Source organism: Schistocerca americana, chromosome 2 (genome assembly GCF_021461395.2).
Source record: "Schistocerca americana isolate TAMUIC-IGC-003095 chromosome 2, iqSchAmer2.1, whole genome shotgun sequence".
Lineage (NCBI taxonomy): Eukaryota > Metazoa > Arthropoda > Insecta > Orthoptera > Acrididae > Schistocerca > Schistocerca americana.
In genome coordinates, this window is record NC_060120.1 from 1060371525 (window position 1) to 1060393233 (window position 21709).

The 21709-nt window shown below is 41.3% G+C and overlaps 1 pseudogene; it reads left to right on the forward strand.

Annotated features, from left to right (window-relative positions):
• The first annotated feature begins 7012 nt into the window (after positions 1 to 7012).
• LOC124597408 lies at positions 7013 to 7130 on the forward strand (annotated as a pseudogene).
• Positions 7131 to 21709: the final 14579 nt, after the last annotated feature.

Sequence of the window (21709 nt, forward strand, 5' to 3'; positions counted from 1 at the left end):
ATTTGCAGTGCATACTGCGGTACTGGGGTGGATGATAGCCCGACCTCGCATGAAGTATCTGGTGATGCGAGGAGTATATACGGTGCATGTGCTTATGCTGTCTGTCTTCGTGGTATAGGTACGAGTGTCTGGCTGTCGACAGCTATATGCATGATGCAAAAAGATCGATTTTGTATGGCGGAGGATACGAATTGTCTGCTTACTACATCAACATGGTAGGCGGTGATATATTCCCGATTTGGAGACAGGTTTCACGCTGCAATATTCAAGCTTCCTTCCTCAGTGGCAGTGCAGTGTAATTGAGCAACTGCCTTTCCGTATTTGATGATCTATAGACGACTTTTGCAGAAAAAAGTAGGGGACTGCAGCAGTTTGGCGAGTAAATCCAGTAAGAGCAAATCAGAATGCTCCATTCATTCACAAGACATCCTTTATGCTGCGAAGTTGGGGTCTGTACATAGGTGCGAGGACGTTTACCGTGTCTGAGACGCATGTTGAAAGCAGGACGTCGCGATTTCTAGGAAGGGTAACATGAGACGGACGGGGTGCCGCATTAGGCCAATCAGGAAGAAAGCAGTTTTGTTATTCTGGGCTATTTTCGTAAACAGCTCCTGTTAGGACTAGAATTTCCATGCAGACAAGCTGAGATGTCATGATAGCTGCTACAGAAACGACAGTTAACTATTTATGCGACACTTTACGATTTCCCTAGGAGCTGATATGTCCAGGCTCCGCCATTAGGAGCATCAGGAAGAAAGCATTCGGCGTTATTCTGGACTATTTTCCTTAACAGTTTCTGAAAGTACTGCAGGAAGTTTCTATAGCACGTCAGAGGGGGTACATAGACATGAGACATTAGTATAACACTGACAGCCTTTTAACTGCGCCTGCGCAGGTGAGTCGCTTTGCATACAACTCTGACTTGGCAATTATGGCTGCACTGAACCAGCAGTTACGCGTGGTGGCTAAGCAAACACATGTCTTGTTAGGATCGCTGGGCAGAATGCACCCTGTGCTACTATGGGAAGCATTGCAACAGATATCTATAGCGCATTCAGAGAGGAAACTTGGATCTTATTTACATAGACCTGTGATGTCAGTATAACATTGAGAATCTTTTAGATGCATCTGCGAGGGTCAGCCGCAATGCAAACGTCTCTCTCGGTGCTGGCCCAGCAGGTACGCCTCAGCTAAGGTGCTTAGGTGTACACATGCGTGTCCAGAGGGTGACGTGGCTCTTATTTACATAGACTTGTGACATCAGTATAACACTCGAAGGATTCTAACTGTGTACCTGAAAACAGATGTGACTTTCACCTGCTGGCTGTAGATGGCTGCGACCTGAGAATAGTGGCTCGCTCCCCTACGTTCATCTCTCCGGCGGTGGCTCGCGTCCGCAGTCGGGGGCTGCAGCATGTGCGCGCGTTGGAAACTTTGCTGGGGACATTTCTCTGGTACGTCGCGGTTGATGATAGTTCGAGAGCGTTTTATAGGTGCAATGGGTGTTTGTACACTGCATTGTTTTCCGCTGTTTAAGAGTTCTGAGCGTTTTTGTAGAACATTTTAGATACGTTATTTTGTCAATTTACGAAGGTAATCCCAAGAGTAAGGTTTCCAATTTTTTATAAGTACATAGACCTCTTTATTTCTACAATGGTTTACATCAGTTTACAGCTTCAACATTTAGCCATTTTTCATAATCACCATTTCTGTCGATGTATTTTTGTAAACGCTGTGCCAGTTTTTGTATGTCCATGTCATACCAGCTCGCCGCTATGCCGTTCAGAAAGTTATGAACCTCTTCTTTCACCACGTCATCGGAGCTGAATCTCTGGTACAAAAATTAACGCTGATAGGTACTGAGAGACTCTGAAAAAACTCAAACGGGGAATTCAGAACCGGAGAAGAGGAATGTTGAGCAAAGGCGTACACATTCTCCATGCCAACGCTCGCCCACACATCACTCGGCAAACCGTTGCTCTCCTGCAAGTTTCAGTGGAACATAATCACCCACCAACCCTATAGTTCTGACTTGGCGCCCATTGACTATCACCTGTTCCTTAGGTTAACAGCATAACGTGTGTGAGGGAGTATTATTTCGCTGAAGACCCGGATGGCTTGCCATGAGCGGCAACAACGTTGACGTACGGCTGAGCTGAATGGGCGCCGCGTTTGACAGCCAAAGCGTTCCTGCTATTAAAACGTGGTTGTCGGGCCGTGCGGTTGGCTACAGTCAAGCTGGTATCCTAGCACTGTCCAGGGCGTCCCTAGACACGTCTTCGCTGGTGATCGGGGCTCTGTTGGAAGCGAGACTCATCACTGAAGACAATTCTACTCCATTCTACGAGATTCCAGCCCGTGACGTGTTTGGAGATGCCCAGCGATCGGTGGGATACCAACCTGAAATACGATTCGACAACCAGGAGTAATTGTCTGGGGTGCGATTTCGCTTAATAGCAGGATTTCATTGGCTGTTATCCGTGACACACTTATAACACAGCGGTAAGTCGACGATGTTCTGCGCTCCATTTGGTTCACTTTGTGGCAAACCAACCTTGGCTTACAGTTCAGCAAAATAATCCCCTTCAACATACGGTAAGGTTCTCTGCTGCTTGTCCTCTTTCTTGCCTAAAGTGCCTTGGCCAGCAAGATCGCCTCTCCTGTTGCAAGCGTTTGGAGCGGTATGGGCAGGACCCTGTGGCCAGCTTGCTGAACAGATTTTGGCACGGTATCCCTGATATAGAGGTAGAACAAGTCAATCAATGCCTAGCTGCACAACTGCTTGCGCAAGATCCAGAGGTGGACCAAAGCGTTGCTGACGTGTTCAATTTGCGAAGCTCTTTCTCTTGAATTGTTGGTTTGTTTGTAAATGTACATCATATTTACCGATTTTCGTCCCAATCGCATTATTCATTCTTCGTGCGTCCCCTTTTTCGTCTTAGACTGTATTTAAGTAGCGTCTAGCGATTTAGCTTGAAAATCATTTTGTTTGGACAAGAAAGACAACGAAACCTTCCGTCGACAGCAGGCGTCCTATGAAACATTTGATGAGCAGTGTTTGGGCTCATTTCCGTTACGCATTGTGGAAACTAATGGAAAATATATGTCAAAACACAAGAGAAAATGAACCTCACAGCTCTTTAGATCGATACCCTATAATTTTGATAAAACAATTACTTTTTATATGGGAAAATTTGCTACTTTGAATGGTTTCTTTAGCAGGAACGATAATACGTTATGGTAAACCTGCATGAAAGGAAGGGTAGAACACTACAACGCTTGTGTCCTAATTGCAAAATCAAAATTTTCCGTCCATAAGGAATGACGTCCAAAAATTCGAGAAATATATGTATGTTTAAGAAATATGAGAGAACATATTACGTTATTAAAATAGAGATAATTTTGTTAAAAAAAACAATCATACTTTACGTAAGATAAATTGTGTTACAATCGAGATGTCCCTGACACTGCAAATTCTGGCCGGAGTGGCCAAGGGGTTCTAGGCGCTACAGTCTGGAACCGCACGACCGATACCGTCGCAGGTTCGAATTCTGCCTCGGAGATGGATGTGTGTGATGTCCTTAGGTTAGTTAGGTTTAAGTAGTTCTAAGTTCTAGGGGACTGATGACCTCAGAAGTTTAATCCCATAGTGCTCAGAGCCATTTAAACCACTTGAACACTGCAAATCCAAAATATTTTCTTCATTCCCCAGGCACTAGGCCCGTTCGCCATCAGACTAAAGACATTACTACAATATAACGCCAATCCACTACATTCCTTCATCGTTGTGTTCACATTCCTCAAAATCCTACTGTCTTTCGTAACAATAATTAAGCGGTACTGGTTATTGTAACGTTTTCACATATATAACTGCTGAAGAAAGTTCACATAATGTAGAATCTTTTTCTAAGCTGCCGTGGGAGGTTTACTTCCCATTACAAGTTCACACTTTTTGGATTCCCAACGCTAATTTTAATACCTGTAATAACTGATCACGAAATATCCAGATCAAGGAATTCAGATGCACGTAGACACACAACATTCCTCAATATCCACCAGTTCACAAAACCCTTGCCACAACACGTCTCCTGTTACACGTAACTCAGACACTACAACCTTCCGATTACGCGTTGTCGTCCAGTACAGGCAAAGATGATGATATATCGTACTGATACAGTCATTACCTCAGTAGTTAATCAGACAGCCAAAAGACATAAACTTAAAGGATGAACTACGAAACGCATATATTAAATAAGAAGTATGTTGTAAGACGCTCCTAACTTCAGTGGAACCGAAAAACTACGTTTTGATTATGACGACGAAACGTTTGATTATGACGACGAAATGCCGAACTGGTAGATGGAGCAGGTAGACGAATTTCTCTTTGATGAAGAGCGTATGCTATGAATCTCTGCAAAATTCGTGATTGATAACTGGTAGCATCCCGTTCTTAGAAACTCAGATACCCTTCCCCGTTTGTATCTTATCAGACATGAAAGTAATTAAAGCCAACTTTAGATCCCGACGAGATTCGAGTCTGTATTGCTTCATGTCGTCCATGTAGGACTATTGGAAGGAAATGGGATGGTTTGTGATAACAAAAGTTCAAATAAGACAATTATCTGGATTAGTCGCTATTATTATTTCATCTCACTACGCGTTCCGATAGTTTACACTCTTATCTTCAGGTGCAACAATGATATTGTGTTACATTTTTCTAGCTGTTGCGGCCAGTTGTTTGTTGCGGTTTCATTTTTTACGAACAAACAAGCATTTGTTAGCGTAATATGGAACTAAGATTATCAATTTTAAATGGTGACAGAGTTACTTACAATCTGCTCCAGTGTACAGAACCCTGCGGTTCGTCATAAACACACATTTCAACTTAATTTGTGACACAGTCACATAAACAAACAAAGATTGTAACGATCTAAAGATATAATACTTGCCTCAGAAATCATTCATTACTAACGTACATTGTGGAACCAAAGATACGAACAACAACTATAAAATTTGTTTCATTGGTTACAACATGTTAAAAGTATTACTGTTCCAAATAGGTAACTGTAAACATACAAATAAAAACAAGAACATAAAACTTTCAGACTTAGTATCGATATAATTTCATTTTTTTACTGTACAGTGTTTTGGAAATTACCTTCTATTAAGATCATTCAGAGAGTGCAAAGTGGAAAGAATTACAGTGCATCATCTAGTACTTCTGCGACTTCTGCCACTTTCTCAGCTCCTTCATTTAGTGTGTTCTGTCCATATTTTGTATTGTGAATCAAAATTTGCAGTTCTTCTTAGAAATTGAGTTTGCGGCCTTTGTTTATTTTGTAAATTAATATTAGACTGTCCTCTATATTAACAAAGTAATGTCCTATATCGAGAATGTGTGTAGCTATGGGAATCTACTGGGTGTGTGGTCTATAAAAGCATGTATGTGTTCTTTGAGTCTAGTTCTGAAGCTTAGTCCGGTCTGACCGACATACTGTGCATCTTATTTTGTATGCACCTCAGCTGGACAAAGTATTTTTACTGTTTTTAGGGTTGCGTGGCAGTGTATTACCAAATTTATTGTTAATGGGCAAAGAAACTGTTACATTCCCAAAGCACTGCACAGAAAGAATATGAATTAGATTGTGTCTATACTAAGTCCAGAAGTTTCATATTATTCCGCTCTCTGTTTTTATTTTCATTTGCGTGTTTCCTTCATCTATTTGCTGTAGTGATAGGCTCACTTGTAAAGACTCAAATAAATTTTATAGTTGTTGTATGTATCTACAGTCTACATTGTAGGCTAGTAATGAATGATCACTGAGGCAAGATACTGTATCTTTAAATCGTTACGATGTTTGGTTTGTTTATGTTATTGATTCGTGTTCTGTGAGACAAAATAAGTTAAAAATGTACATTTACGACGAACTGCAGGGTTCTGTAAACTGGAACGAATTGTTTAAGTAACTATCATCGTTTAAAATTGATAATCCAAGTGCCATGTTGCGTTAACAAATGCCTATTATACGTTTCTGTAGCAAAATGAAACCATGACGAACAACTCAATGCATCCAGTTGGCAGAAATGTAACATAATGTCGTTGTCCATCCTGAAGATGGGAGTATAAACTATCTAAACACGTCGTATAATGAAATAAAAAGAGTGAATGACGCAGATAATTGTTGTATCTGAGCTTTTATTGTGTATTTCCTTCTATTAGTTGTGTATCTCGAAGACAAAATTAAAGTATGAAGAGCGGAACTCAGTTCGTAGGTCTCACTGAAAGAAGAACGCAATACTGCTTTGCAGTTTTTTGTTTGTATGTCCAGAGCAACGTAGACTCGGGTTTTGCTAAAAGCTAGCTACAAAAGTGCCTCGGAGTAGTTTCAGCGCTGTCAACACACACGAGCTGCAGTGGTGGGGTAATGGATCCATCCACAGATTTCGATGGGCCACCGTCGAGTGAGTGGCGCCGGAGGGGGCGGGTCACTCGTGGGAGGAGCTAGCTCTCCACGCTGTCACTGCTGAGGACGCAACTGCGCTCCCAGAAGACAGACGAGCGCACAGCGGCACACGTCTCCACAGGCGGCAGTCGATGTTCGCGTCAGGCCGAGGTCTAGGGGCGCAAACATCGTATATAAATCCATCGACGTTTCAGTGCATCCGTGGTTTTAGAAGATATCCGACGTTGTTGTAAAACTGCCATCGAAACCTTAACGTTTTTAGCTTATATTCCGTCGGTTCTCTGTAGAACGACATGAGAAAATATGAAAAGCACTATATTACTTATGTTCTGTAGCACTCCTACAGGAATCCCGAAGAACATGAGCAATACAGTGCTTCTCATTTATCAACGCTTTTTTGAAAAAACGAAACGGTCCGTACTAAAATTATTCTGCTATTGTATGCTATTGAAATAAAAATTAAAGCAGTTTGTGTAAAAAACTGAACTGGAAACGTTTTTGCTAACTGAAACCCACGTATTATTTAAGTGTTTCAGTTACGGAAGCAGGGCAACGGCCTTGCCACAGCGGTAACACCGGTTCCCGTCAGATCACCGAAGTTAAGCGTTGTCGGGCTGGGCTAGCACTTGGATGGGTGACCATCCGATCTTCCGAGCGCTGTTGGCCAGCGGGGTGCACTCAGCCCTTGTGAGGCAAACTGAGGAGCTACTTGACTGAGAAGTAGCGGCTCCGGTCTCGTAAACCGACATGCGGCCGGGAGAGCGGTGTGCTGCCCACGTGCCCCTCCGTACCCGCATCCGGTGACGCCTGTGGGTTCAGGATCACACGGCGGACGGACGGTACCGTTCGGTCTTCATGACCTGTTAGGGAGAAGTTTACGTTTTTAGTTAATGGAAGCAGTAAATCATTTAAGAGATTGAAATTGCAAAGAAACGGGATCCGTTATAGCGAATCTGCATTAAAACACTTATCAAAATTAATGTTTATTTATTATAGCCAGAAATTGAAAGTAACACTTAATCTGTATTCCCGCTAAACCATTTCGCCACAGAATAATCGTTACATTGGCTTTGGAAAACAGTCGTTCGCTCAGAAATGTTGCAAATATTTGATTGCGTACATGTACAATCTCAGGAGCGCGTACTTACCAAACCATTCCGCATTGCATTTGATTTTTGTGTAACAGAAGCACCTGTTGTTTCCAGATACAACTGAATTGCGGTGTCTTTTTTTTTTTTGTGGAAGACATACTTGTCTTATCACTCCAACATTGTAACACCATTTCGTGTAACCGCAGCAACTGCTGATAACAGATACATTCAAACTACAGTGACCCTCGTTGTAGGAGATATCTGTTTCGATTTCATGTTCTTCTGAACTAAATGTTTATGATATTTAGAGTTTTCTTCTTTTTCCGACGACACCTAGTCGGATGATTCCGGTATGTGAGCACCGCTATTCGCACCCTTAACTAATACATTTCTTTAAGTGTGGACCTTACTTTTACATAAAACATCTGTACAGCGTGATAACTTGAAGCTTGGGTGAAGAGTAGTAGCCAGCCCCATAACTGAGTTGCATTCCAATTCCTGGAACTCTCTACTCATTTTCTTTTGCACTTCATTTCTCAATTCAACAACATCGGAAACTCTCGGGGAACTGTTTCTCAAGGCTTATCAACAGCAGTTTTCCGAGAGTCATAGAAGGATTCTCTGAAATGTCTTTGGTTACTATTCTGGAACATTTTCATAGCTCTGTCTTATCGTTGACATTGCTTACTCATATGCTGTAATCATAGACAGAACATCAGGTCGAATGAGTAATGTTTCACTTTCAACTTCACTAACTGAACCGTCCTCTTCAACATGCAATAAGAGGAGTGTATTAACATCGTGAATCATTTTCCTTGTGTTCACTGATTACAATCATTAAACATTATTCGTTCTATTCATTCATCTTATGAAGGAAACTGGTGTCATCTATTGAACCAACTACACAAAGAAGTAGGTAGTTCATGCTTCTTTAACTCTATTATTAGAAGAAGTCTAAGGGTTTTCCAGACGCTGCTGATGTTTCAACTAAAATTAGTTATAAGAAACACTGCCAGAATCAACATCGGCGTATCAGTATTAGTTGTATGGATACATCGACGGCAACAGAAGATATCTTTTCAGGAAATCGTAGAAATTTGAGAAACATCAGCGCATCATTTGCATCCCTGTAGAGCCTGCCAGAGCGGAGTGACTCAATCGACAAAGGCATCTTGAGGCAGTCTCCGAGATGCCGCCTCCCCGCCAGTTTACAAAGCGAAGCGCTTTCCAGCTCTTGTTTAAGTGTGTAACGATCCATCCGAACAAAGTCTCGGCGTGTAGTCAGCACACTTTCCCATGGGCGTAATATGACACCCAGTCACGAGCTAGCATGTCAAAGGAAGATGCGGAGTGTGGAGAATGAACTGTGGACCCGCTGAAGGCGTGTTTAAGCGGGCGTTTATCACCGCGCGACTTCTATTGGCTTCTGTCGGAAATGTGCGTTTCCGTTGCAAATCGTGAGATCCTGCTGGGAGCGGTATCGATCTATGACTCCACACAGATGAAACACAAAACTACTGCTTCGTATCACTATCAGAAATTGTTTACAGGGTTGCGGAGAAATGTAGAAACGCGCGAGGCAGTACTGAGGCTATGACTTATCTCACAAGGTTGCTTAAAGGAACTATACACTTCATTTTTAGCACTTGTAGATTTAGAGAAAACTTTCGACATTTATTAGATACACTCTTCGAAATTTTTTGAGATATGTGGGCAGATAGATCATTTACAACTTCTACGGATTACAGGGGCAGTTGCAATAATCAGGGGGCATGAAAGGGAAATAATGGTTGAGAAGGGCAGAGTGGTAGCTAAACCCCAATATTACTGAATCTATATATTCATCAAACAGTACCCTAGACCAAGAAGAAATGTAGAAGGCTAATCAACTTTCAGGAACAACAAATAAAAACATTGAGATTTGCCGATGACATTGTAATTCTGTCAGAGACAGCAGGTGAACGGAAAGTAATGTTTCTAGAAGAGATTATAAATCTTCCTGGCTGGTTAAAACTGTTTGTCACGCCGGAACTCGCATCTGGGATCTTTGCAAATGTCCCAGTTTCGAGTCCTAGTAGGACCCACGGTTTTAATCCACCAGGAAATTTCGTATCAGCCCACACTCCGCTACAGATGAAAATTCAGTTTGCAAGAGGCTATAACATAAACACCAACAAAAGTAATACATGGGAAGGAGTTAGTTTAGCAAATGTGATACTAAGTATCGTAGCACAGTTTTGTTATTTGAGTAGAAAATTAGCTAAAGGTGTCCCACCTGGACAGGATACAAAAATCAGTTTGGCAATAGCAAGAATATCATTTATGAAGAAGAGCAATTTGTTGACAACGAAACTAAATTGTTAGGAAGTCTTTCCTGCATGTATTTGTCGGGAGTGTAGCCTCCTACGGACATGAAACGTGGACAATAGCCTTTGAAATGTGGTGCCACAGTGGTAAATAAGAAATTTATGGCACCTCTCTCCTAACAGTGATATACCTGAAGCGGGTGAACTTGGAATTCGTTACCAGTGTCACAGACAATCTAGATTTAGACAAACCCCTCAAGATCAAACGTTGAGACACGTAACACAACGGAAATACGCTATCAGAAATTCGACCCTTACATGCGATCCTAAGGTGAGGAATTGCTGTAAGATCAGCTACAAACTATATTTTTTGAAACAACTGATAATGAAAATAAGATGAAGGGAAGAATACCTACTTTGGAAAAAATTCAGATCAAAATAAACTGGTGATTTGTTACAGAAGTTCACCCTCGCACACAAAAAACTAGCAGACTATCAGTACGAATCTAACATGATACACAATTGAAGGGTAACAAAACAAGGCATAGAATATCGACGACGTATTGGTGTGCGGAACCGTGCCACAGACGACAGACACACTAAGGGGGTCGTACTTGGCACTCAACGTCATCACTCGTGGTTGTCGGGCCGTGGAATATTTATTTCGACAGAAGTTTGCTTTCTTCTCGTATGGTTCTTATACTCTAGGAATACGTCTTCTCCACTGACTTACGCTTCCCTTTACAATGAACACAGATAAGAGTTGCATTTGTGTACCCTCTCGGTGAATTACTAACAGTACGATTTTGACAAAATGAATAGGAAACATAAATAGGCAGTTTGAGAGGATCGAACAGAAACCGGAAGAGACTGTTAACCCATTGTTGAAAATAAAGTAACAGAAAAGGTAGAATTAGTATGGAAGTACGATAGGGAAATAGTTACGAACTTGCAAACTTTAGTATCAGAGGTAGATACTAGAGTGAAGAAACAGTTGACTGTATGTTATGACGGAAAGGGGAACGTTAGCGACTACCACTTGCCAAGGAGTTACTAAAATAATCGAACTAGCAAAGGAATTAGACGAGGGGAGCGTTTCGATCCCCTGAAAAAGCGAGGAGAGCTGCACGCTAACGAGTTCATTAAAAATTGCGAATGGATATCGCCCGAATCGCGGACGGATAAGAGAAAAATTAACGCTTTAATCGGCCCTGCCAACTGGCGACGTTAATCGATGGGTTTTAAACCTTAATGTTGTGAACTTGAGCTTTCAGGAATTTATAAGAATGACTTCTTGAAAGAATATTGGTCAGAGCAAAAGCAGGAGAGTGTATGGCGCGATTTTGTAGCACAAAATCCTACGACGCAAACTCGCGCTGCTCGATAAAAGAATTTTGCGAAAATTGGATCCGGAAATTAGAATATTTGCGTGATCGATGGTCTGAATCGCTGACTGTCTGGGAGTTGTGAAAGAAGCTTCCAGATGATTCCAAGAGGTACATAGGCAGCAGTTACAGAACAATTACCGCACACTTAGAAAAGATCGAAGACGAAAATAATTGCTGAAATAACCAAGAAAATTTTAATAGTCGTGGTATTAGCAACAATTACCACAACAACAACAACCAGAATAACAGTAACCATGGCAATAATGGTAATCACAACCAAGGTAACAATAACTCACACCACTATAATATTAAGTTATAGTGAGAACAATAACAGTGAAATGACAGAGCCCAATATCAAACGAAAATGGTACGTGGTTGTCAGCAGAATGATAGTAGGCAGGAGCAAAATCAGCAATTGCGACAGCCGGATAGAAACGGGCCTGTCATACCTAATGATGGAATCCATCAGCCCCGCCGGCAAGAAATCATAGACAACGCCGCTAAGGCAAATCCGAATGGATAAATTGGCGATTGGAAAACGTGCGAGAAGGCAGAACGAGTAACGAACTAGCGATAAGAATAACTGAAGTAGAAACGGCAGTCGACAAAGCGCTCACTGTCCGTAATAACAATGAAAATAGAGTACCGGTCATTACGGAAGAGGCGGCCACTGTTAAAACAACATCGATAGCGCATGGTCCAATACAATGTGATTCGCCGGCGGGATTAGAGAAGCCGATATCAGATAAAATTTCCGCTGTCGCACAGGGCAACGTGAAATACCAGAAAGTGTGGGTAGGTCACTTCAGTCGGATATACGACGAACTGAAGGATTACAGAGGATTCTATGGAAGGTGTGCTAATGGGGACAGCGGACGATTTTGACACTTCTCAATACGCATGAAAAGCTCTGTACCGAAGAGGCAGGCTTGTCCAAATATTGTGGCAGCCAACATAAGAAACGCTGGTCTTTAAGGAAACAGAGACGAAATGTCTGAGAAGGGGTAAGACGAGTCTGCCGACAATGACCGGGAACACTAATTGAAGGCCACGTAGAATACAGCACCTACGAGATTAGGGCTGATTCATAGTTAGACGAGGGTGGCATGGGTTGCTTGAATTCGGGAGAAGAATTAGAAGCAGATAAAGAGCATATTTCGCCAACCAATTTGGAAGATAACTGTCATCTTTCCGAAGAACATTTACCTGACATGACAGTTAACGAATTGTTGGCAACACAAGGTCTGTTAATCGAACAAATTGATAAAAAGGTTACAGTGTAGGGATCAAAACGGTTTCAACAACCGCGGAACAGGTAGATAGAAATTAAGAACGTCCAAGAATAGAAAACTGAAAAACCACAACATAAACCGATGTCAGTATCAGACCCGGACGGATTTTTCTACAATGACCTTGATGTGGCTGAGAACTTGTTATGGGAAAACCAAGAACCAGACATAGATAAGAGTGCCCGTCGACATACACGGCATACAAACGCACATTTTAATTCACAAAGGGGCAGAAATAAGTGCTATGTCTGGAGATACGAGTATTTTGCATTAGCTAAAAGAAAGACCATGAGTAGTAATACCCATAGATAATCGGCGCTACCGGAAAGAGTAGCAAACCTATACCCCCTCAAATATTTGTCTCTTCCGTAATCCGAGCGGAACAATTTGAACATGAATTTATCATAGTGCCAGATTTGGGCACCGATATTATAATTGGCTTCGAGGGGTTATTGAAATACCACGCAGTAACTGACTGTAACAGCAAAACAATGATGTGCATTTCAAAAGATAAGACGGAAATTACTGTTAGTTTTAATGTAAAAGTTAAATGGAAATGCCGTGTGGCTAGGCCCTCCCGTCGGGTAGACCGTTCGCCTGGTGGAAGTCTTTCAAGTTGACGCCACTTCTGCGACTTGCGTGTCGATATCGATGAAATGATGATGATAAGGACAACACAACACGCTGAGCGGAGAAAATCTCCGACCCAGCTGGGAATCAAACCCGGGCCGTTGGGTGTGACATTCCGCCGCGCCACCACTCAGCTACCAGGGGCGGACATGGCAAAGGTGATGATGTGAGTCGATAGGACCAAACTGTTCACATTGTTAATTGGTCTGATGAGATTTGTTTAGGCAGAAATATCGAAAACTACAGTAGGAGGAATGTAAATGATTATTTTGTGCATATCAGCAAAACAATTTAGTCCGATAATGGGGCACAGTTTAGTTGCAAACTATGAAATGAAGGTGTGGAAAGCAACGGGGTTGAAGTGAGACACATCTCGACTTACTATCCGGCTGGAAATTCAGCAACACGATACATGCATGAGCTGGGGAGACAGAAACACAGAGCATGGGCAAATATATAAACGATTTTGAAAAGATTATTAATACCTTGACGCACGAATCTACAGGATTCACACCGGAGGAAATATTGTTAGACCATAAGTCTAAGAGTTTGGCAGAAGAAATCATTGAGTCCCCTCTGCGAGTTAGTACTGACAATGAGGTGAACGAAGAACGATTACGAGAGGCAATGAAAAAGAAAACTGAGATGTGAATACGGCCTCATGATGCGAAAGCGCGGTTTGCTAACGTCGCAATTGGCGACCACGTTCTCTTTAAAGCGAACGAGAAATCGAGGGAAACTGATAATGGGATTTCAAAATTTTTAAATTAATTTATAATAGATCTTTTGCGATTGCCAATATACCTCCCACTAACGCCCGCTGGTTAGCTTTTCCTAACTCTGGCAAGGTGATAGGTGTGCGTAACATTGTTGACTTGAAATTGTATCAGTTTGACAGATCAAATTTCTCTGATTTATCTGAGAAAGAATTTCCAGTAAAAATTTAAATATTATTGTAATTTTCAACATTTATTCCAAATCTATTACTTGGACCTGACGGTCATCAACGAATTTGCAGAACGTATAATTAGAGATGTAGCATAAATGTCACTCTGGTATATGCATTACTTTGAATTCTGTAAATAATATACTGTAAAAATTCGATTTTATCATGTATTATGTTAGTGATTAGCGATGCTCTCAGATAATGTTAAGTTTCAGGCCTGTGTATGCGTGCCAATATGGACAGTGTTGAGTTTTCCACTATGATAGAAATACAAGGACTCCTTAAGATTACTTGGGAGTGAGTCTTCAAAGAATGCGAGGCAGGTGGATGTTCTGGAATGTCACTGCACAAACAAACAGAGAGATAACGCGTGCCGCTGTGACACACGCAACAATGCCACCTCTGGACCGAGCCCTCGGGCTCTTTACGAACCCTGAGGAGTCCTTTGTGGAACGCAACATTTTACTTGTCAGCGCAACCAGTGTAAAGCTTTGATGTATTTGTTAGCTTGTTTCTTATCCCTTTATTTTATCCTTTTATGTATCTTTAACTATCTTACTTACGTTTCCTTGTAGAGTAACAGATAAACCATTTCAAACTTAATAATTTTTTCAACGATGTAATTTTCTTGTTTAAAGTATGTTACGCTGCCCTATGATGTTTTGAGTTGTAATGACACAGTATTGTCATGCTCATTAGGCACCCACACATAATTATGATAATTAATGAGAAGCTTAATGTATGATTAACAAAACATAGGTAGACAAAACTGTATGCATTTACACATCTCCATTTCCGTTTGTATTTCTTCGGACATTCTGTGATTCCGTTTCCCTTCAGAAAAACCCTCTAGGAAAGTAGGGCACATGTAATACCAAAAATGCAGATAAAATACATTAAAATATTTTGAATCACCCTGGTTCGCAGAAATATGCCGATACCAACGACGAAATGGCAGTAGCTGTGCCGTCGTTTTTCTATGCAAATGGAGAGTCTGTGTCGCGCTGCGAGTGCATAATTTCATTTATTCTGTATTTAGCTTAGCGAGTGACTTTCGTTGGCTTGGAAAGTACTGTTCTTTATTGCTCTTATGTTAAAAGTAAAATCAGTAGCTAGCCTTTTTTCAAATTTTGTATTATGATACGCTGAGGTTACTGAAAATATTTACATAGCAATGTTTCTGGTACAGCCCCTCATTTATTTAACCAGCAGCTTTATTTAACTTTACTTTCAAAAATGGTTCAAATGGCTCTGCGCACTATGGGACTCAACTGCTGAGGTCATTAGTCCCCTAGAACTTAGAACTAGTTAAACCTAACTAACCGAAGGACATCACACACATCCATGCCCGAGGCAGGATTCGAACCTGCGACCGTAGCGGTCTCGCGGTTCCAGACGGCAGCGCCAGAACCGCGCGGCCACTTCGGCCGGCTAACTTTACTTTCAAAATTTAGTATTTCAGAATATGTAACTGCAAATTCAGTGCTTTCCGACTAATTTATTTTCTTGTGGATTGTTGTATATTGGAAAAGCGTGACAACTATCTGTTGCCACCCCAGTGATTATTTGCTTAATTTTCTTTGACATTAGCTTTCTTAGGATTTTGGACATTAATTTCCCCAGTCGGCTGGCGATTGTTTATTTTATTTTATTTGCTGCTAATAACTGTTTTATGCATTAAATATTACGTGGAACACTTTTCCCCTGTGTGGTTCGTGAGTGATTGCACTATATTCCATCATTTCAAAATAATCAGAATTTAATTAGATTCAGATAAATTCTTCCTTCAGAAGGGTCCGCTGCATACTTTCCTCCTAGTAATCGGCATTATTTTCCTTCGGTAACAATAGCCTTACTCACCGTAAAATGTCTTTAGGCATCCACGATCACGGTCCTTTATATAACAGTCCAACAGGTTGATTAGGAAGTAGGATGTTACTAATTGCCCTAAGAAGTCAGTGCGATTTCGTAATGGCATTGGGAGCTGTTCTGTTTCGTTCTCCAATATAAATGTCCGTAATCATAAACCGCGAACATATGAATACTTTGCCATAAGACTGTTATAAAAGCTAGCCAGTCTACAAGTTGAGAATTCCTCTGAAAATACAAATGTGCATGAACATCATATTTCAGAATACGATTGTTGAGCGTTACATGCCGCCGCTATATGTTGACAACCACAGACTGCCTTTTTTTTTTCTTTAAAGACTTCTTCACGACAAAGTTCACTTACGCACATTAATTAATACAATTCATTCTTCATGTAAAGTAAATAACTACAGCGCAGCTATCGGTGGCAGTATAAGGTGTCTTTCTTGGAACTTAAAACAATATGGTAGCTACTCTTGTAATGTGATGAGCGAAACGATCGTCTTAAAAGGAAAACATGTAACTTACCCAGTCCCTGGTTTATGTCCTGGATATGGAGTGAATCACCTAAGTTTTCCGCCGGCCGGGGTGGCCGAGCGGTTCTAGGCGCTACAGTCTGGAACCGCACGACCGCTACGGTCGCAGGTTCGAATCCTGCCTCGGGCATGGATGTTTGTGATGTCCTTAGGTTAGATAGGTTTAAGTAGTTCTAAGTTCTAGGGGACTGATGACCTTAGAAGTTAAGTCCCATAGTGTTCAGAGCCATTTGAACCATTTTTTGAACCTAAGTTTTGCACCGCAAATATTGGAGAAATGAGAAGTGTTATAGATGTGCAGTTATCACAGAAGGATTGATAGTCAGGAGCTAGTATTGTTAGTTAATAAACAGACTACAATAATACTTAGAACGTACATTTTTTATGGAAACATAGACTTTTTAAATGGAATACTGCCTCTCGACAGAAACAACCAAAAGTAAGGTAAATTAAAATGTCAGTGGCGTTTGTTGTAGGATTCTAGTGCGAGTCGTTTACGAGACGTAGAATTTTGAAAGGTTCCCACACTGACACTTGCACAATACTTATGGCAGCACACGGTACAGAACAACACAAGTGCATTCACTAGTTATGTCGATTCTGGCCAGTCACGAGACAACTGATCATCACAGGTTGCGTTCAAAATAAGCGCCAGCAGCCGCAATACACGCAGTGACTGCCTCACATGTGCAAGCATTGCATCGGAGATGTTCGAGCAGGCTGCAGTAATATGTCGTTGGAGATCATCGGGTGTAGTTGGTATGTTGTTGTAGATAACATCTTTCCCTACAGAAAAAGAAATGTTTAGAGGCGTCACACAAAGGGAACGGGTTGAGTGAGGTACAGGTCCTCTGCCTCCAGTCTAACGATTTGCAAACAATTCGTGAAGACATGCTGTAGTATCTCGTTCTTTATGGGCAGGACAGCCTTGATCTTGGTACCACAGGTTCCTCCTACTCAGCTGGAGAATGTCTTCTAGGATCTGTGCAAGATTGTTTTCGAGCCTGCGATATTTCTGCACATTGAGCGTTCTGTCTTCGAAAAAAGGGACAATGATATGCTGCTTCACTATCCTACAACACACATTTACGCTCCATGGCCGCTGACTTTCCAGCTTATAAAGCCAACGGGAATTGACAATAGACCAATAGTACATGTTTCTGCGGTTTGTCTGATCATGGTTGGTTAGAGTTGCTTCATTACCAAAGAACATACATGGTACATCTGAAGTATCCTCTCTTGGTGCTCATGTACAGAAGTTAACACAATTCTCACGATCGTTTCCATGCAGCTCTTGATGGAGAGAGATGTGATTGAGATGGAACCTATGTCGATGGAGAATGCATAGGACAATCGCATGACTCATGCCACTTCCTCGTGCGAGTGCACGGGAAGTAACGCGTGGATCAACCGTAGCATCAACAAGGACATTAATTTCCCCACCTTCTGTCACCACAGGAACGCTTTCGCATAACTGGCTGAAGGGGTTGATCAATAATTGCCGAGATGATGATGATGATTTGTGGTTTGTGGGGCGCTCAACTGCACGGTCATCAGAGCCCGTACAAAGTATCATGCTTTACATAGTCCAATTTTTACACAACCCAATCCAGATGATGAAACACAAACACCGATTCCCCGGGGAGAGAAAATCCCCAACCCGGCAGGGAATTGGACCCAGGACCCTGGGACCCAGAGGCTGCAACGTTAACCACTACACCACGAGCTGCGGACATTGCCGAGATGGTTGAAGTCTTCTGGGATGTCTTGTTGCATACACCGTGCCAAAACGAACTGCATTCTTCTACGCTCTCGATTCACCATGAGCATAATGGCCTTTTGTGAAATGGTCCACTCACGACCTGCTTACTGGACTGTCACATTAACTGACTAACAAGTCGTAATGCACACATGGAGTATATAAGTACACTGTAAGCAAACATAACAACGTCGTACGTTGGTTAATCGCACAAAAAAAGTGTTGGCATGGTGTAAGTTTTCTTATTGGCCACGTTACGTAGCGCTCTGTATGAAAATCACTGGCTGCGCTGTGTGCAGTCTGTGGCTAGTTTGCATTGTTGTCTGCCATTGTAGTGTTGGGCAGCTGGATGTGAACAGCGCGTAGCGTTGCGCAGTTGGAGGTGAGCTGCCAGCAGTGGTGGATGTGGGGAGAGAGATGGCGGAGTTTTGAAATTTGTAAGACTGGATGTCATGAACTGCTATGTATATTATGACTATTAAGGTAAATACATTGTTTGTTCTCTATCAAAATCTTTCATTTGCTAACTATGCCTATCAGTAGTTAATGCCTTCAGTAGTTTGAATCTTTTATTTAGCTGGCAGTAGTGGCGCTCGCTGTATTGCAGTAGTGCGAGTAACGAAGATTTTCGGTGAGGTAAGTGATTTGTGAAAGGTATAGCTTAATGTTAGTCAGGGCCATTCTTTTGTAGAGATTTTTGAAAGTCAGATTGCGTTGCGCTAAAAAATATTGTGTGTCAGTTTAAGCACAGTGTTGTATAATTGTTGTAAGGGGACATTTCATATGTCGACCCTTATCCGAGGATACCCCACTGGAATCTTCTGATTTTTTCTTGTATTTTTTGTAATTAGTGTAGCTTTTGTTTATTGCTAGCACGTAATTGTAGAGAGAATCTCCTTTGTAGTTGCAGTCTTTCATTGTTGTACAGCAAAACAGTTGTGGCATGCATGTAAATTTGCACCAAGTATTTCGCAGCTGCGCTTGCAATTAACTAGATATTTTTTTCAGTGCTTTGTTAATGTTTTCTCTTATTTTTGCTCTTCAAATTGTGATTTTCTGTGTTATCGTGTGAAATATTGTGACAATAATGGCGTGTGAAAAACGTAACACTAGGCTCCAAAATAAACTGAGAAATAATAGTGACGACGAGCGTAGCTTATCAGCACCACTGTGTAATTAATTAACAGACATTCAAAATAGTAATTTGGTAACTATGCATAGGGAAATGGAGCGGGCGGCAAATAATGGTGTAGACAGTGAAACAATTAGTGAACAGGGAAGCGTTATCGATCGATCTGTCGGCAACAGCTCGCCTCAGGATTCCGAAATGACAGGATACAATCTTGCAAATACTGTAGATTCAGGTTTTGCGTCCTCACCTTTTCTCAAATAAATCAAGACACTTTTTCTGCTTTTCAAAATGCGAATATTGCCGAATAGCACTGAGGAACATGTTTCAGACACCAGTGCATTGTTATTACAGTTAATGCAACAAATGGGACAAAGGCTACAAAAGTTAGACACAATGGAACAAAATCTTCAAAAGTTACACACAACGCTTGAACAAAATCAGAAACAAATGGGACAAAATCTTCAAAAGTTAGACACAATGGAACAAAATCTTCAAAAGTTAGACACAATGGAACAACACCAGAGACAAACACAGCTACAGTTAGGCGCAATGGAACAAAATCTTCACACCATGCTAGAACAAACACGTGAAGATTTAACTACTGAGTTACATAAAATCGAATCGAAATGTCAAAAAGTCTGTAACGACGTAAAAACACAAATTTGTGAGCATTTCCAACCTATTTTCTCGCGTCATGAAAATGCATTACAGAATCACGAAGCAGCCATAAAAGAACTGCAAACTATTGTTCATGAAAATCACGACACCTTGCAAGCTAAAATTGTCTCAGTTGCATCTACCGATTCGGTTACGCAACTTGCAAAAACTCAGGAAAACTTAAAGGACACAGTAAATACGATTTCAACACAAATGGACACTCTGAAACTTGGTTCAGAAAAACACACAGATGAAATAATTTCACTATCGGATAAAGTAGCCGAACTTCCAGATCACTTCAATAAATTATCTACAAAGGTAGATGATGATCTGAATGACACAAGACCTGTAGCCTTCACGGACACTGAAGAGTATGAACAAATTTGAAAATTCAAACAAAATCAAAATCAAATCAATACACAGTACAAAAGAGAAATTCGGAAAGTACAAGATCAGTTGGCACAAGTAATACAAGAATTACATATTTCAGAGGACACTCGCGCTCCAACACGGGAAGAGGAACTTAGAAATAAGGAAAAGCCACAAAAGAATAACACAGGGCATTTCGGAAATTATGAAAGAAATTGGCAAGGGGCACCGAACTTCGAAATGGAACCGCCGAAACGACGTAACAATGACCGATATGTGACTCGCCGACATGATGATTTTGTCTATAAGCTGTTCATTACTACACGTAAATTTAAAACATTTAAGAATTCTTGCAACGACATTCATCCACAAGCGTGGCTCCATCAATTCTCTCATTGTTTTCCTCCCAACTGGTCATTAGAGCACAGATTAGAATTTATGTGTGGCTATTTAGAGAATGAACCAGCTGTAAGAATGCGATCGGTCATTCACGGTTGTCACAGTGAAGGAGAATTTTACCATGCATTCCTCTCAGCATATTGGTCTCAAGCTACACAAGACCGAGTAAAACATAGCATCATAATGATGAAACGTTTCGAACAATCTGAATTTTCCAGTCTTGTGAAATATTTTGAAGACATGTTGCACAAGAATCAGTACCTGTCAAACCCATACAGCCCCTCAGAACTCATCCGCATTTGCTTAATGAAATTGCCTGAACATTTAAGAAATATTATTTTGGCAGGACGTTGCAAAGACGACATTGAAGCTTTTCAGGGACTCTTACAAGAATTAGAAATTGACACAGACAGTCGCGGGATGCGAAAACAGGAAAACAATCACTACAGGTCACATCCGTCACAATTCCGTGACGACAGAAATAATAACTGGACATGACAAGTCTATTGTTACAACGCAAATCGTGACCAAAACAGACACCACCCGTATGACAACCGTTGGCAGAGTAGCAATAATTACAGGGAAAGATCATCTCTCCGTAGTAATGAATATAACAGATACAATCATAGAAACAGACAATATGGCAACCAGAACTATTATCATCACGGGAGACAGAATAACTTCAGACGCAATGGTCCACCGTGCAGTGATAATTCAGGGAGAAATTCTCCACCACTTAACCGACAAGAAAGAAACTACAGGAACTACCGACATGACGACAGATGATATAATCGTAACGACAGACTTGAATTGCATGAGAACTGGCGAGATTCAAACAGAGCAGGGCACTCTCGACAAGGTGAATTTGTAGAAG